Below are 17,493 nucleotides of genomic sequence, written 5' to 3' on the forward strand. Positions count from 1 at the left end.
ACATGTACATGGGTACCTTGGTCGTGTAGTGTATCTTGTAGACCAGGCCCATTGCAAGTTGTTGTACTCTGTCGTCTACTCTAAGCCATCCTAGGTTGTCGAAGTGGGCAGGGGTGAGGTGGGTTCTAGGAGTAAGGTCAAGCAGTAGTCTGACCAGTTTGTTTTGAGATGTTTGTAATTTTGTTTTTAGCGCCTTTGAGGTGCTTTGGTACCATGAGGTGCAAGCATAGTCGTAGTACCCCTGAATGAGTGCTCCTGCCAGAGTCTTCAGGGTGTTCTTGTTTACCAGAGAGGAGATCCGGTACAAGAATCGAGTTCGTTGGTTGACTTTTTTTATTACATTGGATGCCATTTTGTCACAGGAGAGATTAGCCTCTAGGATGGACCCCAGGTAGGTAATTTCATCTTTCCTTGTGACAATATTGTCACCCACTGTAACTGAGAAGCCGTCGGTCTTGCTGAGTTTGTTATTTGAACCGAAGAGAATGGACTCTGTTTTGCCCATGTGTAATGATAGTTTGTTATCAGCGAGCCATATGCAGATTCTGCCTAGTTCCGAGCTGAGGGTTTTTTCAACCTGTTGAAGTGAGTTGAGTGATAGTTAGTTTTAGTATATGATGCACGGCGGTAGCGAGTTGAGTGATAGTAGTATATTGATCGAGTAGTTAGGGCGGCGATAGTAGGGTTAACACGATTGGGCGCTGAGAGAAGCGTCAGTGGCCAATCAGGCCGCGTAAACCGAACGCGGAAAGACAACTGCCTTGGGGAAAGTATTCACGCTTCCCGCCTTGCGTGTCAAGGTGGGCGCGGTCGTGACGTGCCCAGCGCGCTGTGATTTTGTCCCCCTCTCCTGGAGAGGCGCCGCCCACTTTGTGTGTGTTTCCTTGTGTGCCTCGTCTGCAGAGCGGCTCCGATCACCTCACCTGGCGACGTTTACACCAGGAGAAGCTGCAAACAAACACCAATCTGGTAAATATCTCTCTCTCTCTCTCTCCCTCTCTCTCCCTCTCCCTCTGGCTCGTTTGGACGCGTGGCTGTATTTCTCCACAGCGGTCTCGTCTGGCCGGTGAATGATGCTGATGAATGGACCACTGTATTGGATGTAGGTTCAACTGACATGGTCAAAACTCCCCAAAAATACAAACACCAGTTTTCTTTTTGTTAGTTAGTGCTGCTGCTGTGCGCGTGTGTGTGTGTGTCACAGTCACACTAGCCGTGTGATTGATTGATTGATTGATTGATTGATTGAACATTGTTTTTTGATTGATTGATTGAAAACTTTATTAACAGATTGCAGAATGGGTACAGTACAGTACAGCTCAATACAATTGTTAAGGGGATGCAGACCAGAGAGACTTTCGTCTTGTTTACATCAGGGTCCCCCATTTTCAATTCATCATAACATTTATGACACACGACATACAGATAGACAGTACTGCTACATCTATACATTTATGACATATCAGATTTGCAAATACAGTACTGTTTGTGATACAAAAAGTGTCCAGAAAAAGAGTGTATATACATTTGACGTAGAAACTGTACATTGGAGGGGGGGGGGGGGGCTGGGTAGGTGGGGGGACACACACTGTACATTGGAATACTGACAAAGCCATACTTGGTCTTTACTGTACAACTGGGTTAGGACATTTGTAGGGGCCAGTTTCGAATTGCAGTCTCCCGTAGGTGTTCTTTGAGAGTGTTTTTGAAAGTGGGTAGTGATTCACATTCCTTTACAGCTTTAGGTAGGGCGTTCCACATTGATGTGGCATAATTGCGAAACGTGTTTAGTCCCTTGTTTGAGCCGAATCTGGGTTTAACATGATTTGTGGAGCTCCCTCTGGTGTTGAGATCGTGGTATTCACTGACCTTTGGGAAGTATTTTGACATGTACATGGGTACCTTGGTCGTGTAGTGTATCTTGTAGACCAGGCCCATTGCAAGTTGCTGTACTCTGTCGTCTACTCTAAGCCATCCTAGGTTGGCAAAGTGGGCAGGGGTGAGGTGGGTTCTGGGGGTAAGGTCAAGTAGTAGTCTGACTAGTTTGTTTTGAGATGTTTGTAATTTGGTTTTTAGTGCCTTTTGAGGTGCTTTGGTACCATGAGGTGCAAGCATAGTCGTAACTGGGGTAGCTGGGGTAACTGTACATTGGAGGTGGTTGGGTGGGGGGAGGGGGTGTGTGTGTGTTTCTGAACCCCTCTGTATGTTGGGGAGTGAGGTTCCACCCATTGGACATAACATTTAAAAAAGTATTACAGCCAAACCATATTGTGTAGGTTCATAATCTTTGACGATTGTATATATTATTTAATTCTTATTCTGTTACAACCAACCAGTACATCACTATTCAAATTGCCGCGGCAATCTTCGAGCACAACTACATTTTGTGTCAGTGTCATTCTCGTTCGTTTTCTCGGGGCAATCGCTGCCATCCTTGTTTTCATTGTGGCCGTTCAAAACATTAAAGCGTTTACAAACAAGCAAGTCAGATGATCACGAGAATATATTTACTACAGTGTTGACAAACAAGCAAGTCAGATGATCACAAGTATATATTTACTACAGTGTTGTTGACAAACAAACAAGTCAGATGATCACGAGTATATATTTACTACAGTGTTGTTGACAAACAAGCAAGTCAGATGATCACGAGTATATATTTACTACAGTGTTGACAAACAAACAAGTCAGATGATCACAAGTATATATTTACTACAGAATTTACAAACAAGCAAGTCAGATGATCATGAGTATATATTTACTACAGTGTTGACAAACAAACAAGTCAGATAATCACGAGTATTTACTACAGAATTTACAAACAAACAAGTCAGATAATCACGAGTATATATTTACTACAGAATTTTACAAACAAACAAGTCAGATAATCATGAGTTTATAAGTTCAACAGTGTATTCTGTTATTATTAATATTTTTCAAATGTTCTCCCATCCCCAATTTAGTCATTATACCAATTCCTTTCCTGGCCATTGCACTGCCCTACTGTCAGTCTGGGGAGGGTGTAGACCATAGATATATATAGAACACTAGATAGCTTAAGGCGGAGTCACCAGCGTCACTGAACCGCCGCCATCTTGCCCAGGTCAGCCTTGAGTGAGAGTGAGTGAGCTGCACAGACAAAAATACTCATAACTCGCTGAAATATTGACGGATTTACAAACGGGTTGGTTTGCTATCAAAGATGTAGTTATGATACTGCATACTTATAAAAAAAATTGAAAGATGTTTTTTTTTACAAACCGCTTGAATCATAGCCACGTTAATAATGCTTGTAATAAACCAAACCGTTTGTAAATCCGTCAATATTTCAGCGAGTTATGAGTATTTTTGTCTGTGCCGCTCACTCACTCTCACTCAAGGCTGACCTGGGCAAGATGGCGGCGGTTCAGTGACGTCGCTCTCCATTGGCCGGCAGCGCGGGCAAGCTATCTAGTGTTCTATATATATCTATGGTGTAGACTACCACATGTCTCCTCTGTCGGTCTGGGGAGGGTGTAAACTACCACATGTCTCCTCTGTCGGTCTGGGGAGGGTGTAAACTACCACATGTCTCCTCTGTCGGTCTGGGGAGGGTGTAAACTACCACATGTCTCCTCTGTCGGTCTGGGGAGGGTGTAGACTACCACATGTCTCCTCTGTCGGTCTGGGGAGGGTGTAAACTACCACATGTCTCCTCTGTCGGTCTGGGGAGGGTGTAAACTACCACATGTCTCCTCTGTCAGTCTGGGGAGGGTGTAGACTACCACATGTCTCCTCTGTCGGTCTGGGGAGGGTGTAGACTACCACATGTCTCCTCCGTCGGTCTGGGGAGGGTGTAGACTACCACATGTCGGTCTGGGGAGGGTGCAGACTACCACCTACAATTATACTACAATTATAACGCATGCATGTATACCTTAACAAGTTATCATGGGCCAACAGAGACATTTCCCAGGGCCGCACTTTGAGAATGCCTGCAATAACGCGCCTTCATTGAGAAACTCCTACGGTAAGACTGTGTAGACAAATATTTGTCTGGAACCAGGCGGGTCTCAAAACAACCATGTGACTCACGCAGGTCCATATAATAATTCTATGGCGAGGAATAACAGCGGGCGTGTGCGAGTCTGTGGTATGTTCGTGTGGCGGCGTGTTCACCATTTTTGTACCAGATGTACATACTGTATATAGAGGTATACTGAACAATTATAGTTTACACTTGTGTTTACTTGACTTCTTGACTTTCTATTTTTTTTTTTACTTATTATACTATCTTATTATTATCTAGCACACTCTCAGGAGCGAAACAGACATTTCATGCAAAGTATTCTGTATTTCTGTATGTATGACAAATCATAAAGAAACTTGAACTTGAACAAGAAGTCAAACCTGACGTGTAACATTATTAGGTTCTTACAACTGGTCCGTCTTGTTTGGAAAAGTAAATATGGCCGACGTGTGTGTGTGTGTGCGTGTGTGCGTGCGTGCGTGCGTGTGTGTGGGGCGCGTCATGGTGATGATTCAGAAGTGTTCTCTATCACCACGGCTAACACGCCCCTGATGGGTTTATCGTCCGTGAGAATCTTAGGGAGGTGTTGGTTGTACTTCTGACTACACCCTAGAGGACGCCTTTCTAATCAAGATGATGACATATCAACACCTGGTGCAGGGCATTTCAGATTCAGATCATTTTATTGTCACAGCTTTTATTTAAATGTAGATTACATTCAGAAAAAGGTGAGATGCTTGTTTTTCACGGCTCCTCAACCGTAGGAGATTTGTAAACATAATACACAACATATATTCTAGATAACAAACTATAACTATAAATATAAACTAGGGGTGCACCGATGTATCGGTCGGGTATCTGTATCGGCCGATAAGTGCCTTGTTGACTGCAATCGGCCTATCGGCCGATAAGCTCGAATGTGCCGATGGCAGTAGCCGATAAATATCCATCAATTTGTGTCGCGTCAAAAGGCAAAACGCGCCGCGACCTGCACAACGCCGCCCCCGGCCCCCGTTCTTTCAACCTAAAAGTGCACTTTCTTCAACCTCGAAGTAAACAAATCACAGAACGGTAGCCAGTTAGTAGGTATCAACGTGAGCTCCCGGGATGGTAGCTAGTTAGCTAGCACCATCCAGGCATCAACGTGAGCTCCCGGAACGGTAGCTAGTTAGCTAGCACCATCCAGGCATCAACGTGAGCTCCCGGTACGGTAGCTAGTTAGTTAGCACCATCCAGGCATCAACGTGAGCTCCCGGTACGGTAGCTAGTTAGTTAGCACCATCCAGGCATCAACGTGAGCTCCCGGTACGGTAGCTAGTTAGTTAGCACCATCCAGGCATCAACGTGAGCTCCCGGTACGGTAGCTAGTTAGTTAGCACCATCCAGGCATCAACGTGAGCTCCCGGTACGGTAGCTAGTTAGTTAGCACCATCCAGGCATCAACGTGAGCCCCCGGTACGGTAGCTAGTTAGTTAGCACCATCCAGGCATCAACGTGAGCTCCCGGAACGGTAGCTAGTTAGTTAGCACCATCCAGGCATCAACATGAGCCCCCGGTACGGTAGCTAGTTAGTTAGCACCATCCAGGCATCAACGTGAGCTCCCGGTACGGTAGCTAGTTAGTTAATAACGTTATATAGTTAGTGTTACACGTTCAATATAACATCAGCATATTATTTACCCGAACACAGCAAGTAAGCAAGGCATTATTCCGTTCATAGCTCAGTTCCATTCCATTGCTCATTCCGTACCCAACTACCCATTCTGCAATCTGTTAATAAAGTTTTCAACCAGACAAATGTATAGAAAGGCTTTGTTTTATTATAACATTTGTTGCAGTAAAATCATTATGTCTCATTTGGTCATGCTGTGGAGCGCTGGTCGGCGGGCCGGGCAGCTAAGGTATTAGCTATGTTAAGTTTGTTGTGCTCTCGAGTCGCAAGCAGATCAATGGCGGCATGCCCGAAAGTAGAAAATTAATAAACGCTTGCCGATTGGTGGTAAGAACAGCAGGAGGTGGGTGCTAGCGGTGTGACGTAATTGGCCGAATCGACTGTCAATCAAAATGGTTCTATTGCATTGGCTGAGAGCTCTGGTTGAGAGAATAGTATCCATCTGCAGGCCGCCAGACGATACTGGGAGAGGGATAGTGCTACATGGCATGGTGGAATTAATACCATAAACATATTTCTTGATGTTTCCTTTTTTTAAGTAAGTAAAGAGGCCTACAAATACAAACATACACATACAAATATACAGTAGTTTCATTAAAAAAATAAATAAAATAAAAATAAAATAAAAAAGAAATAAAAAAGAAATACAAATACTTATATACAAATATACAAGTATCGGTATCGGTCGATAGTGTTAGTTGAACAATCGGTATCGGTGGCCAATTTTCATATCGGTGCATCCCTAATATAAACCATAACTATAAACTAAATAAGCTATACATAAACTATAAACTAAACTATAACCTAAACACAATACACTATTCTATACAAACTATACAATACAAGGTATATGTTAGCAAGCTGGGCTACAAGTGTAAGTAGTTACATAAGCTTGGTTCCACCACAAGTGAACCCTCGGTGTCGCATCTAAAAGAGTCCTACGTGCAACAGCACTTAAATAGAACAATCCTATTGTTACATCTTTCTTTTTCTTTTTCCAAGTACAGATATATACAGGATATAGATATTTAACTTACAACTACTTAACCTGTGTTCTACTTACTTACAACTTAGCTGCTCAGTTAGCAAGGTAGCCTACTGTATTGTTACAGTATCGGCTGGAAGCAGCTCAGTATGGAGGAGACGCTGCTATTTGTATCCATAACGTTTCACCTGCTACTTTTGTTTTCATCATGTGTTATTATCTTGTTTGTGTGCAGAAATGTGGCCAGTCAAGCTCTTTAGTAACTAACTAACTTTTATTGTTTCTGACCTTGACATACTTGTATTTATGTGAACATAAATAAATCATTCAAATGTGTGTGTGAGAGAGAGAGAGTGAGAGATTGAGAGAGAGAGAGAGAGAGTCTCCATTCACTATTACTCAGTAGTACTAGTTTATATATTGTATACCTAGTTTAGTCACCTGTACGCCTGAATACTTTTACCAACGGATTTCCAGTTCCGCGTTTGCGTTCTGCGCTCTGATTCGCCACTGATGTTTCTGGTCGCGCCAATCGTGTGACGCGTGTTTCTTTCACCGGTTAAGTTTAGGCACTCTTTCGAAGTTGGTTAAGGTTAGAGTTTGTCTTAGAGCAGGGCGATGGAACACCAGCCCTGATTCCAAACTCTAACCTTAACCAACTTCGAAAGAGTCGCCTAAGCTTAACCAGTGATAAACTAGGCGTTAGGTAGTTTGCTGCTGTTCGAGGCGGAAATGGGCGCGTCACACGATTGGGCGCACATGTTGCATGACCAGAAACGTCAGTGGCCAATCAGATCGCACCAGAAATGTCAGTGGCCAATCAGATCGCAGAACGCGAACGCGGAACTGGAAATCCGTTGGTAAAAAAATAGACGCCACCTGTACATTGTATATTACTAATTGCACTTTACTGCTACATTTGGTCAGAACCAACACCATACAGCTTGGCAGCAGCATCAACACACAGTAATCCAAAAGGAAATCAATACAAATCCAGATTGGACTGATTTAGTCCTGTTGAGAGTGGGCGTGGTCTGGCCTGCACACTGCATGGTAAGACTGTGGAGAGGGGGCGTGGCCTGGTCTGCACATGGCATGAGAAGACTGTGGGGAGGGGGTGTGGCCTGTGAAGAGGGGGTGTGGCCTTGTCTGCACATGGCATGATAAGACTGTGGGGAGGGGGCGTGGCCTGTGGAGAGGGGGTGTGGCCTGACCTGCACACTGCATGAGAAGACTGGAGAGGGGGCGTGGTTTGTGGAGAGGGGGTGTGGCCTGGCCTGCACACTGCATGAGAAGACTGTGATGAGCCACAATAGTCTCTCTCTTCAGGCTCTCAATGCCTCATTTGTTGTCATTGTGTGAGAGAGAGAGACAGAGAGACATTTACATTTTGTTATCCAAAGCGACTTACAAGTTCTGTATGACAACAAGTCAGCAGGAAGGGTACAACTCGTTCAGAACATTGAGTAACAAATCAATGTTCATCAAAGTGTTGAAACTTGGGTGTTGCCGTGTTGAGTAGCGGTGTTAATTTTGGCAGCTGTTTTCATTTTAGTTTTAGTCTTAGTCGTGTGTCAAGTGCTCCTTTTTCGTTTTTGATGTTTATTTCACGCTGTCCAAAGCAATACAGGTCCAATGCAACACACAGCTGTTACTCATTATACTACCTGAGTAGGTGTGTCTCATAGGACACTGCAGGTGAAGGTCTGACTGCCTGAATGAAAAGTAACCCAGTGAACCCACATTATAACAGTTTTCATCATATTATTTAGTCATCTTCATTTATTTTTCGTTTAGTCAGTTTTAGTCAACTAAATGTCTGAGCATTTTAGTCTTAGTCAGTTTTTGTCTCAATTTTGTCTTTTTTGTTTTAGTCTAGATTTAGTCGACGAAAACGGATGACATTTTTGTCTATTTTTAGTTAACGGAAAAAAACTTGTCAGAAATAGTCAACAATACATGGAACATTTTCTGATTTAAATTGCGTATTTATTTTTTAACCTAGGGGAATCTGAGTCGGCGGCACAAGTGATACACAGGAAGTATATATGTTGGTGTAGACATGGTCCAATGTATTGTTGCTCCTACAGTATATGTTGGTGTAGACATGGTCCAATGTATTGTTGCTCCTACAGTATATGTTGGTGTAGACATGGTCCAATGTATTGTTGCTCCTACAGTATATGTTGGTGTAGACATGGTCCAATGTATTGTTGCTCCTACAGTATATGTTGGTGTAGACATGGTCCAATGTATTGTTGCTCCTACAGTATATGTTGGTGTAGACATGGTCCAATGTATTGTTGCTCAGTATATGTTGGTGTAGACATGGTCCAATGTATTGTTGCTCCTACAGTATATGTTGGTGTGTAGACATGGTCCAATGTATTGTTGCTCAGTATATGTTGGTGTAGACATGGTCCAACAAGGCTGTACACTGCGATGATATCGTCGCGAATTGCCCCTTTAATTGGCCGTTGCGATTGGTAAATATTATCTGGGGGCGGGCTTGCGAGTAGTGCTTTCAAGCCTTGGATTCGCATTTCACTCCTAAATTATCCAAGGCGTGTGATGACGTCACTCACGCGAGCTGAGCAGTGAGCACTCAGCAGGTATGATCAGCGGGAACAATCGACTGAGCACTCACTCTGATAGGGCAAGTGCACCGGTGGAATAAGTCCCCGCGTCGGCAAAATGTCAGGCTGAACTCGCGATGCATCTTGTTGTAGCGTCTTTGCATCATCAAAAACCGATGCATTGATATAATTTCCTCTCATCCACTTGTCAGCAGTGCACTGTGACTGCACACACACACAGCAGATACTATTGCTTCGCTACTACATATAAGGCGAGAACCGCGTCACAGTTATCAACAAACAGTGGAAGTCGAGGAGACATGAATAGAATTGCTCAACATGCTAACGCTAGTAGCCTCTGGCTAACGCCAGTTAGCCGTTCAGCTGACGCTAAACTAGTGTCTAACTAAAGTGACTCTGCAACACCAGTACCATTAGTGAGGAGGGGGGGGTATATTGAAGACTCTTGACAACAGGGGTTCAAAGATAACTTCACATTTATTGGTTATTCATTTCTTAATTATATCGCTTCATGCAATCCATCCAGGCTGGCTGCCTCCGTGTTGTTGACATAATGGAGTTACGGTCGGAAAGTATAGACAACGCATCCTAGTGACCTAGTCTAGTGTGTGACATCATCAACTCTCTCTCTCGCTCTCGCTCTCGCTCTCGCTCTCGCTCTCGCTCTCGCTCTCGCTCTCGCTCTCTCTCGCTGGGAATGAGATTGGAGAGGTTGGAGGTGTAGTGAGTTTTTTTTTTCTATCTTTATCTGTCTATTTTGGTAATTTGTTTATGGGGTATTGTTTTATAAGGGTAGTGTTGGTTTGCTGTGTGTTTTGGTGTGTATAGGGTTAAGTGGGAGTGTATTGTTTGTTTGGCAGTCGCGTCGGCCAGGCTGGTTTGCTGGCTGACGTCAGACGCCAGTATGGAGTTTGCCAAAATGAGCAGGAAGCATGGTGTAAAGATTAATGCTTCTAATGTGTCCGTAGAGGATTGCAGCTTGGCAATAGGTAAAGTCGTTGGACATAAAAGTGTGAAATCAGCCGCGAGGATGAGCGGTAGTGTTGTCATTTTTCTCGATTGCCTTGAGAAGGTGCACTCTGTTGTTGAATCAGGGATCAATATCGGGGATGTTTTTATTACAGTGGAGCATCTCTCCACACCAGGCAGAAGGGTTAATATAAATAACATCCCGCCGTTCATAAGTGACGAAGTACTGATAACTCAACTTGCAAGGTATGGGAAGATAATTTCCCCGATAAGAAAACTGTCATCTGGATGCAAGTCTCCGTTGTTAAAACATGTTGTGTCACATAGACGTGAAAGGAAATACCCTCATGGTTCTTTTATTGAATGTCGGCGAGGTGAACAGAGAGTTGAGACAGAGTCAGATGGCAGTCTGCAGAGTTTTACTGAACCGTCACAGCACAAGTAGACCACAATCCGGACCACGCACCTCCGCACCCAGAGCGAGCCAGTGCCAAGTGGTGGTCTCGTCAATACATCGTCACATCATTTATACATTTCTCGTCAGAATGGTGTGTGTATGTCTCTCTGTGTGTATCCATGAATGTCTGTGTGGTGTGTGTGTGTGTGTGTGTGCTGGTGTTTGCTTAGATGGGGAAAAGGAGGGGCTGTATTCCTCCGCTCTCCTTATCAGATGGTGTGTGTATGTCTCTCGGTGTGTATGCATTGATGTCTATGTGATGTGTGCTTGTGTGTGTGTTAAAGTGAGAGACATGAGTTTGCATGTCTAGCTGGCACTTTCGAACAAAAAAGGGGGGTGTGTGTATGTCTCTCTGTGTGTTATGCATTGATGTCTATGTGGTGTCTGCTTGTGTGTGTGTTAAAGTGTGTGTGCTGGTGTGTGTGTGGGTTTTTGCATGCTTCTGATACTGATCGTGCACCTGTGTCCAGTACTGTTTCATGGGGCCCTGTGTTTACACAGAGACTGTTTCATGGGGCCTGTGTCTACACAGAGACATCTGACGTCATTGTACAACCTGAAGATATATAAGATATTGACAACAGATCAATGAATTAAAACTATCAGACGCCAGGTTTTAATGATTCTCGAGAACAACAGAGAGGAGATTGATTTGGTTTTGAAATTAAGAGTTGATGATTTTGATTACGTTGTTTTTGTGAACTCTGGAAGCTCAAGGTGTTTCCGTTGCGGGGAGGAGGGCCACTTAATCCGAGATTGTGTGAGGGAAGAGGGGAGAGGCGCACGGTCTCAACCTGCGCGCAGTGCGGCGGGGACGGTGATCCCAGTCACGGATGCGCATAGCGCAACGGGGACGGTGATCTCAGTTGAAGCTGCGCGTAGTGCAGGTGTAGAGAGTGAGGGGAGAGGGGCAAGGCGAACTCCGCCTCAGCCCCAGGAGGTGCGCGGGGCTGGGATCAGCGCAAGTAGTGGTACAGAGGAGGGCAGAGTGTTGCAGCGCAAAGCAGCGAGCGGTGACGACAACAGAGTCCCGCTGCAGACCGCCAGCAATGTAAATAGTGTCCTTGTGCAGACCGTCAGTAGCACAGCGGATGGTATCCAGCTGCAGGGTCACAGAACCGGTGTAGCAGGTACGAAGCAACCTGTTGATGTAATGAGGACAGTTGCTGGGGATGGAAATGAGGGGGGGGGGGGGGTCGTGGCAGGAAGGATTACGGAGGTGGAGGGTGGATCTGTTGAGACACAAGGGACTGGAGAAGGGGATGAGGATGAGGGGGGGGGGGTCGTGGCGGGAAGGGTTACAGATGGGGGGAGTGTACCTGGGGTAGCTGCAGATGTTGAGGGGGTCGGGGTGGAGGAAGTAGAGGATATTGACATGGGGGAGGGGGACGGCGGGGTGGGGGTTGCTAGGCAGAAGGAGAAGGTTGAGGTGTTTGGGGTGTCGAGCTCTCAAGCTAAGAAGGCAGATGTGGCGGAGGAACTTAGCAGTACGCAGAGTACGCAGGGGCGTTTATGGGCAGACTTTGTGGAAAGTGATGATGAATATGTGGAAGATGGTTATTCCTATTCAATGGAGGCAATGAAACTGTTTTTAAAGTTGACAAAGAACAGGAAGAGTGTGGAGGTGAAAGATTTTTTTCCAGATAAAATTTTGTTTGTTGCAGCAGCAAAGGAACATATGAGGTTTAAAGGAGAAGGTCGTTTTGTTGACACAGATATATACAGGATGAGGAAGATTGTACAGAAGGTAATACAGGGCCCCAGTGTGGAGGGGGCTGGAGTGGAATAGGTGTAGTTTTTGTTTTGTTTTATTTTTATTTTTTATTTCTGAAATGAGAGTTTTTTTTTTTTTTATTGACGGACTGGTGTGTTGTCACTTAGGACTGGACGTTTCATGGTGTCCTGATGCTGAGGCCTGGAGGCTGAGACTTTGGTTGATCATCTCATGTACTCGTATGCATTTGTGGAACTGTGTGAACATTTTACTGGCTCAGCCTCGGAGGGTGATGGAAGATGGGAAGTCACTGGGGGCTGCCAGTCTCCGCACGGGGGTGTGGGAGGTGAGGTTGGAGCGGCATCTGGACCGGGAAGGAAAAGGCGGCCTCGGACGGGGAGGCGAGGGTTACAAAATGTCTACTGAGGATGTCGGTCCAGAGGGCATCTCGGTCCCCCTGCTCTGGTTTCGGCCCCTGACATCATTGATGCCATATGATATAAGACGGGTGGACGGTAGGACGATTTCAAACTTGAAATGGAGCTTACGTGATAAGGATGAAGGAGGAGGGTCGGCTGTCGAAGCGGCCCGTTTTATCCACGAGATGGGTGGTGACTGGAGTCTGTCAGACACGCACAAAGGCCTGTTGTGTTGTACCGAAAGGGGAAAGGTGAAGACAGAGACGCTACAGTGCCTCTCTGGTGTGTCTCTCGTTGATACACCCAGACTTTTGGATCGTGTAGAGTTTTTTCCCCCCCCTCCATATGGGGGAAAAGTTCTAAGTGACAATTTGGTTCAGTTTAAGCAGTGTTGTCCCTAATTGATTTGTTTGTTGTGATTATTTTTTTTTTTTTTGTGTTTTGTTTCTTTGTTTTGTTTGTTTGTTTGTTTTGTTTTTGTTGTTTGGGTTGTAGAGTATTTTAATGTTGAAAGTTTATGTTGCATCTTGAGTGTTTTTAGTAAAGAATAAAGTTTTTTTATAAAATCTCTCTCTCTCTCTCTCTCTCTCTCTCTCTCTCTCTCTCTCTCTCTCTCTCTCTCTCTCTCTCTCTCTCTCTCTCTCTTTTTTTTTTCAGATGGCTTTATTGGCATGACGTACTTCTACATGTTGCCAAAGCAATATTAAACATGGATTACAAACAGATATAAGTACATACAAAATATCATTGTAAAATATAGTATATACAAAAATGTTCATCATAAAATAGAACATAAAATATTACGGCATATATCTCTCTCTCTCTCGTGTGTTTTTAGCTAAAGTGGATAGAAAAGACAGTTTATGCAAAAGTCTTCTTAGGCACCCAAGAGTTTTTATATAAATTGTCTTACAGTAGATTATTTTATTTTTAATAATAATATAAGCTGCATATAAGGAATACAACCAAATCCTCTGTCATACCATAAAATTGTATTATTTATTATTATTATTATTATTTTGCATCGTGTTGAATCAAATCGTATCGAATCGTATCGTATCTCAACAGGGGGTGAATCATATCGCATCGCCCGGTGCTTCAAATGTATCGTTAATGTATCGTATCGTTGGCACCGTATCGAGATGCACATCGCATCGGCCTCAGTGAGGAGATGCACATCCCTACAGTATAGGGCCCAGCTGCAGCTCCGGAGAATCCTGGCCGTAGCTGGAGGCTACTCAGTACACACAGACAGTGGAGCTGGTTGCATATAGCGAGCATTTAGACTTGTTGCGTGGTGGCGATGTCTCGCAGATAATACAACTACAAGTATGATTATATAATATATATATTTTATTTAAAAAAAAATTATTTATATTATTTTTTATTATATTTTTTTTTTTTTTTTTTTAAATCAAAAATAATCGATATAAATAATGGTAAAATTGTTATTTAAAAATGTGCCCCTAAAAAATTGTTTTTGCCCCTAAATGTCTCATTTAGGGGCAAGTGTGCCCCTAGTGAAAAAGCTTAGCGTACAGCCCTGTCCAATGTATTGTTGCTCCTACAGTATATGTTGGTGTAGACATGGTCCAATGTATTGTTGCTCAGTATATGTTGGTGTAGACATGGTCCAATGTATTGTTGCTCAGTATATGTTGGTGTAGACATGGTCCAATGTATTGTTGCTCAGTATATGTTGGTGTAGACATGGTCCAATGTATTGTTGCTCCTACAGTATATGTTGGTGTAGACATGGTCCAATGTATGCATCAAAGAGAGCATTACGGATGTGGTGACGTTGTTTCTGACCAGAGAGACGACGCTGAACTAGGGCTATAATTATTGCGATATATTTTAATAATCGATATCGGGGGGGAAAAATATCGAAAAAAAATATATAGATTTCTTTTTTTTTGTGACCTGCAACAGGGCAGTTTTAAAACCAGAGACTGTGGACAGACTTGTCTTTCTTGCCTGCAACTTAAAGTAATGGCTTTGTTTGTCCAAATGACAATACTGACCAAATTGAGATTTATTTAGTTTGCTTTCTAATTTAAAATACAGTTTGAAATAGGGCTGGGCGATAAAACGATAACTATCGCGATAAATTATTTCCTCGAAATAAACATGAAACATGGTCGCAAGCTTGGATATCAGCACACGCGCATTAACAACCAATCAGTGAAGGAGATGGCGACAGCGAAGGAGACCCGCGGTGCACCTCTGGGTAGTAAACAAGGCTGGCTAGGATCATTAGCTTTCACGCCGCTATTTTATAGTTTACGTGCGGAGTGGGTGTGTGGCGTGAATTCTGAGGGTACGGTTAGAGTAGTGTGTGGTATGCTGCGCCACGGTGGACGTCGTTGCAATGTATTGGGGCGGAACGTAGTATTTTAGGGTGATAGTTGGTACATTGGAAACGAGGCTGGCTAGGATCATTAGCTTGCACGCCGCTATTTTATAGTTTACGTGCGGAGTGGGTGTCTGGCGTGAATTCTGAGGTAACGGTTAGAGTAGTGTGGGGTATGCGGTGGACGTCGTTGCAATGTATTGGGGCGGAACGGAGTATTTTAGAGTGATAGTTAGTACATTGTCGTGGGATACACCACTTGCTCTGGCTAACTGTGTTAGTTCCATTCTTATAATGCATATGATCCAGTGGCGGTAGGTTGCCCCCTGGTGGAATATAATAATCTATGCACTGGGCCGTGTTTACTGCGTAGAAGAACGGCGCCAGGCATAAGAAGTTAATTAAACTTGACAGAAATTATATCGACGATAATTATCGATATCGAGTTGTATGAAAATTATTTTATTTTATCGCAATAACGTTTTTGGCCATATCGCCCAGCCCTAGTTTGAAACCGTCTGTACACAGTAGGCTATGTGCGCTAGCAGAGCTAGTCTCCAGTCACGAGTCACGGTGCACATGTGCAGTGGTTTGTCCACCAAAAAAGCACCAAAAGATGGAAAAGAACTAGCAGAGCCAGAACTGTTCAACTCCCCTGGAGCCACAGCCAGCAGAGAAGTCGGTTTACTTTAGCTTTCAAACCAGCTGCAGCCTGAGAACTGGAGTGTGAGGGGATGTAACACTAAAGATGGCAACGACAAAGAATTGCTGCAAAATAAACATACATTTGTTGTTTAAAAAAGAAAAATGTAAAACATTTTTTTTTATATATTTCTTTTATACTTATAACAATTTCGATAATTATCAATATCGAGTGATATGATAACATTATCATATCGTTATCGCGATATCATTTTTGGCCATATCGCCCAGCCGTAGCCTGGGTCTCCTGAACACGGAGAGACCAATCCCAAATCGATCGGCACTTTCTCGGCCGAGCTATAGTCTCTTTCTCGCAACCTACTCCCGAACTACGCAATTATCCGAATAATAGTTTTTTTGTACGTTTTTTTTATTATATATATATTGTTTGACTCTGACATGAAAATGGAATGTGGAGACCGGCACGACTATTGGAAAATATTGGAAAAAAAGATGGCTCCTAACCTGGCACGGCAGCAGCAGCTCCTAACCTGGCACGGCAGCTGGCTCCTAACCTGGCACGGCAGCAGCAGCTCCTAACCTGGCACGGCAGCCGGCTCCTAACCTGGCACGGCAGCAGCTCCTAACCTGGCACGGCAGCTGGCTCCTAACCTGGCACGGCAGCCGGCTCCTAACCTGGCACGGCAGCTGGCTCCTAACCTGGCACGGCAGCCGGCTCCTAACCTGGCACGGCAGCAGCTCCTAACCTGGCACGGCAGCACCCGGCTCCTAACCTGGCACGGCAGCTGGCTCCTAACCTGGCACGGCAGCTGGCTCCTAACCTGGCACGGCAGCACCCGGCTCCTAACCTGGCACGGCAGCAGCAGCTCCTAACCTGGCACGGCAGCAGCTCCTAACCTGGCACGGCAGCACCCGGCTCCGTGACCTGCTATTTTATAGTTTACGTGCGGAGTGGGTGTCTGGCGTGAATTCTGAGGTAACGGTTAGAGTAGTGTGGGGTATGCGGTGGACGTCGTTGCAATGTATTGGGGCGGAACGGAGTATTTTAGGGTGATAGTTAGTACATTGTCGTGGGATACACCACTTGCTCTGGCTAACTGTGTTAGTTCCATTCTTATAATGCATATGATCCAGTGGCGGTAGGTTGCCCCCTGGTGGAATATAATAATCTATGCACTGGGCCGTGTTTACTGCGTAGAAGAACGGCGCCAGGCATAAGAAGTTAATTAAACTTGACAGAAATTATATCGACGATAATTATCGATATCGAGTTGTATGAAAATTATTTTATTTTATCGCAATAACGTTTTTGGCCATATCGCCCAGCCCTAGTTTGAAACCGTCTGTACACAGTAGGCTATGTGCGCTAGCAGAGCTAGTCTCCAGTCACGAGTCACGGTGCACATGTGCAGTGGTTTGTCCACCAAAAAAGCGCCAAAAGATGGAAAAGAACTAGCAGAGCCAGAACTGTTCAACTCCCCTGGAGCCACAGCCAGCAGAGAAGCCGGTTTACTTTAGCTTTCAAACCAGCTGCAGCCTGAGAACTGGAGTGTGAGGGGATGTAACACTAAAGATGGCAACGACAAAGAATTGCTGCAAAATAAACATACATTTGTTGTTTAAAAAAGAAAAATGTAAAACATTTTTTTTTATAT

General features: G+C 44.3%; 1 protein-coding gene across 1 annotated transcript in view; it reads left to right on the forward strand.

Moving 5' to 3' along the window:
* Positions 1-892: 892 nt before the first annotated feature.
* Positions 893-17,493, forward strand: part of LOC311240727 (carnitine O-palmitoyltransferase 1, liver isoform-like) — a gene marked incomplete at its 3' end in the record, with an annotated part of 221,994 nt that continues 205,393 nt past the window's right edge. Inside the window, exon 1 of the mRNA XM_084329300.1 lies at positions 893-969. The remainder of the gene's footprint in view (positions 970-17,493) is intronic.

Source organism: Notolepis coatsorum (genome assembly GCF_963971535.1).
Source record: "Notolepis coatsorum genome assembly, chromosome: 14".
NCBI lineage: Eukaryota > Metazoa > Chordata > Actinopteri > Aulopiformes > Paralepididae > Notolepis > Notolepis coatsorum.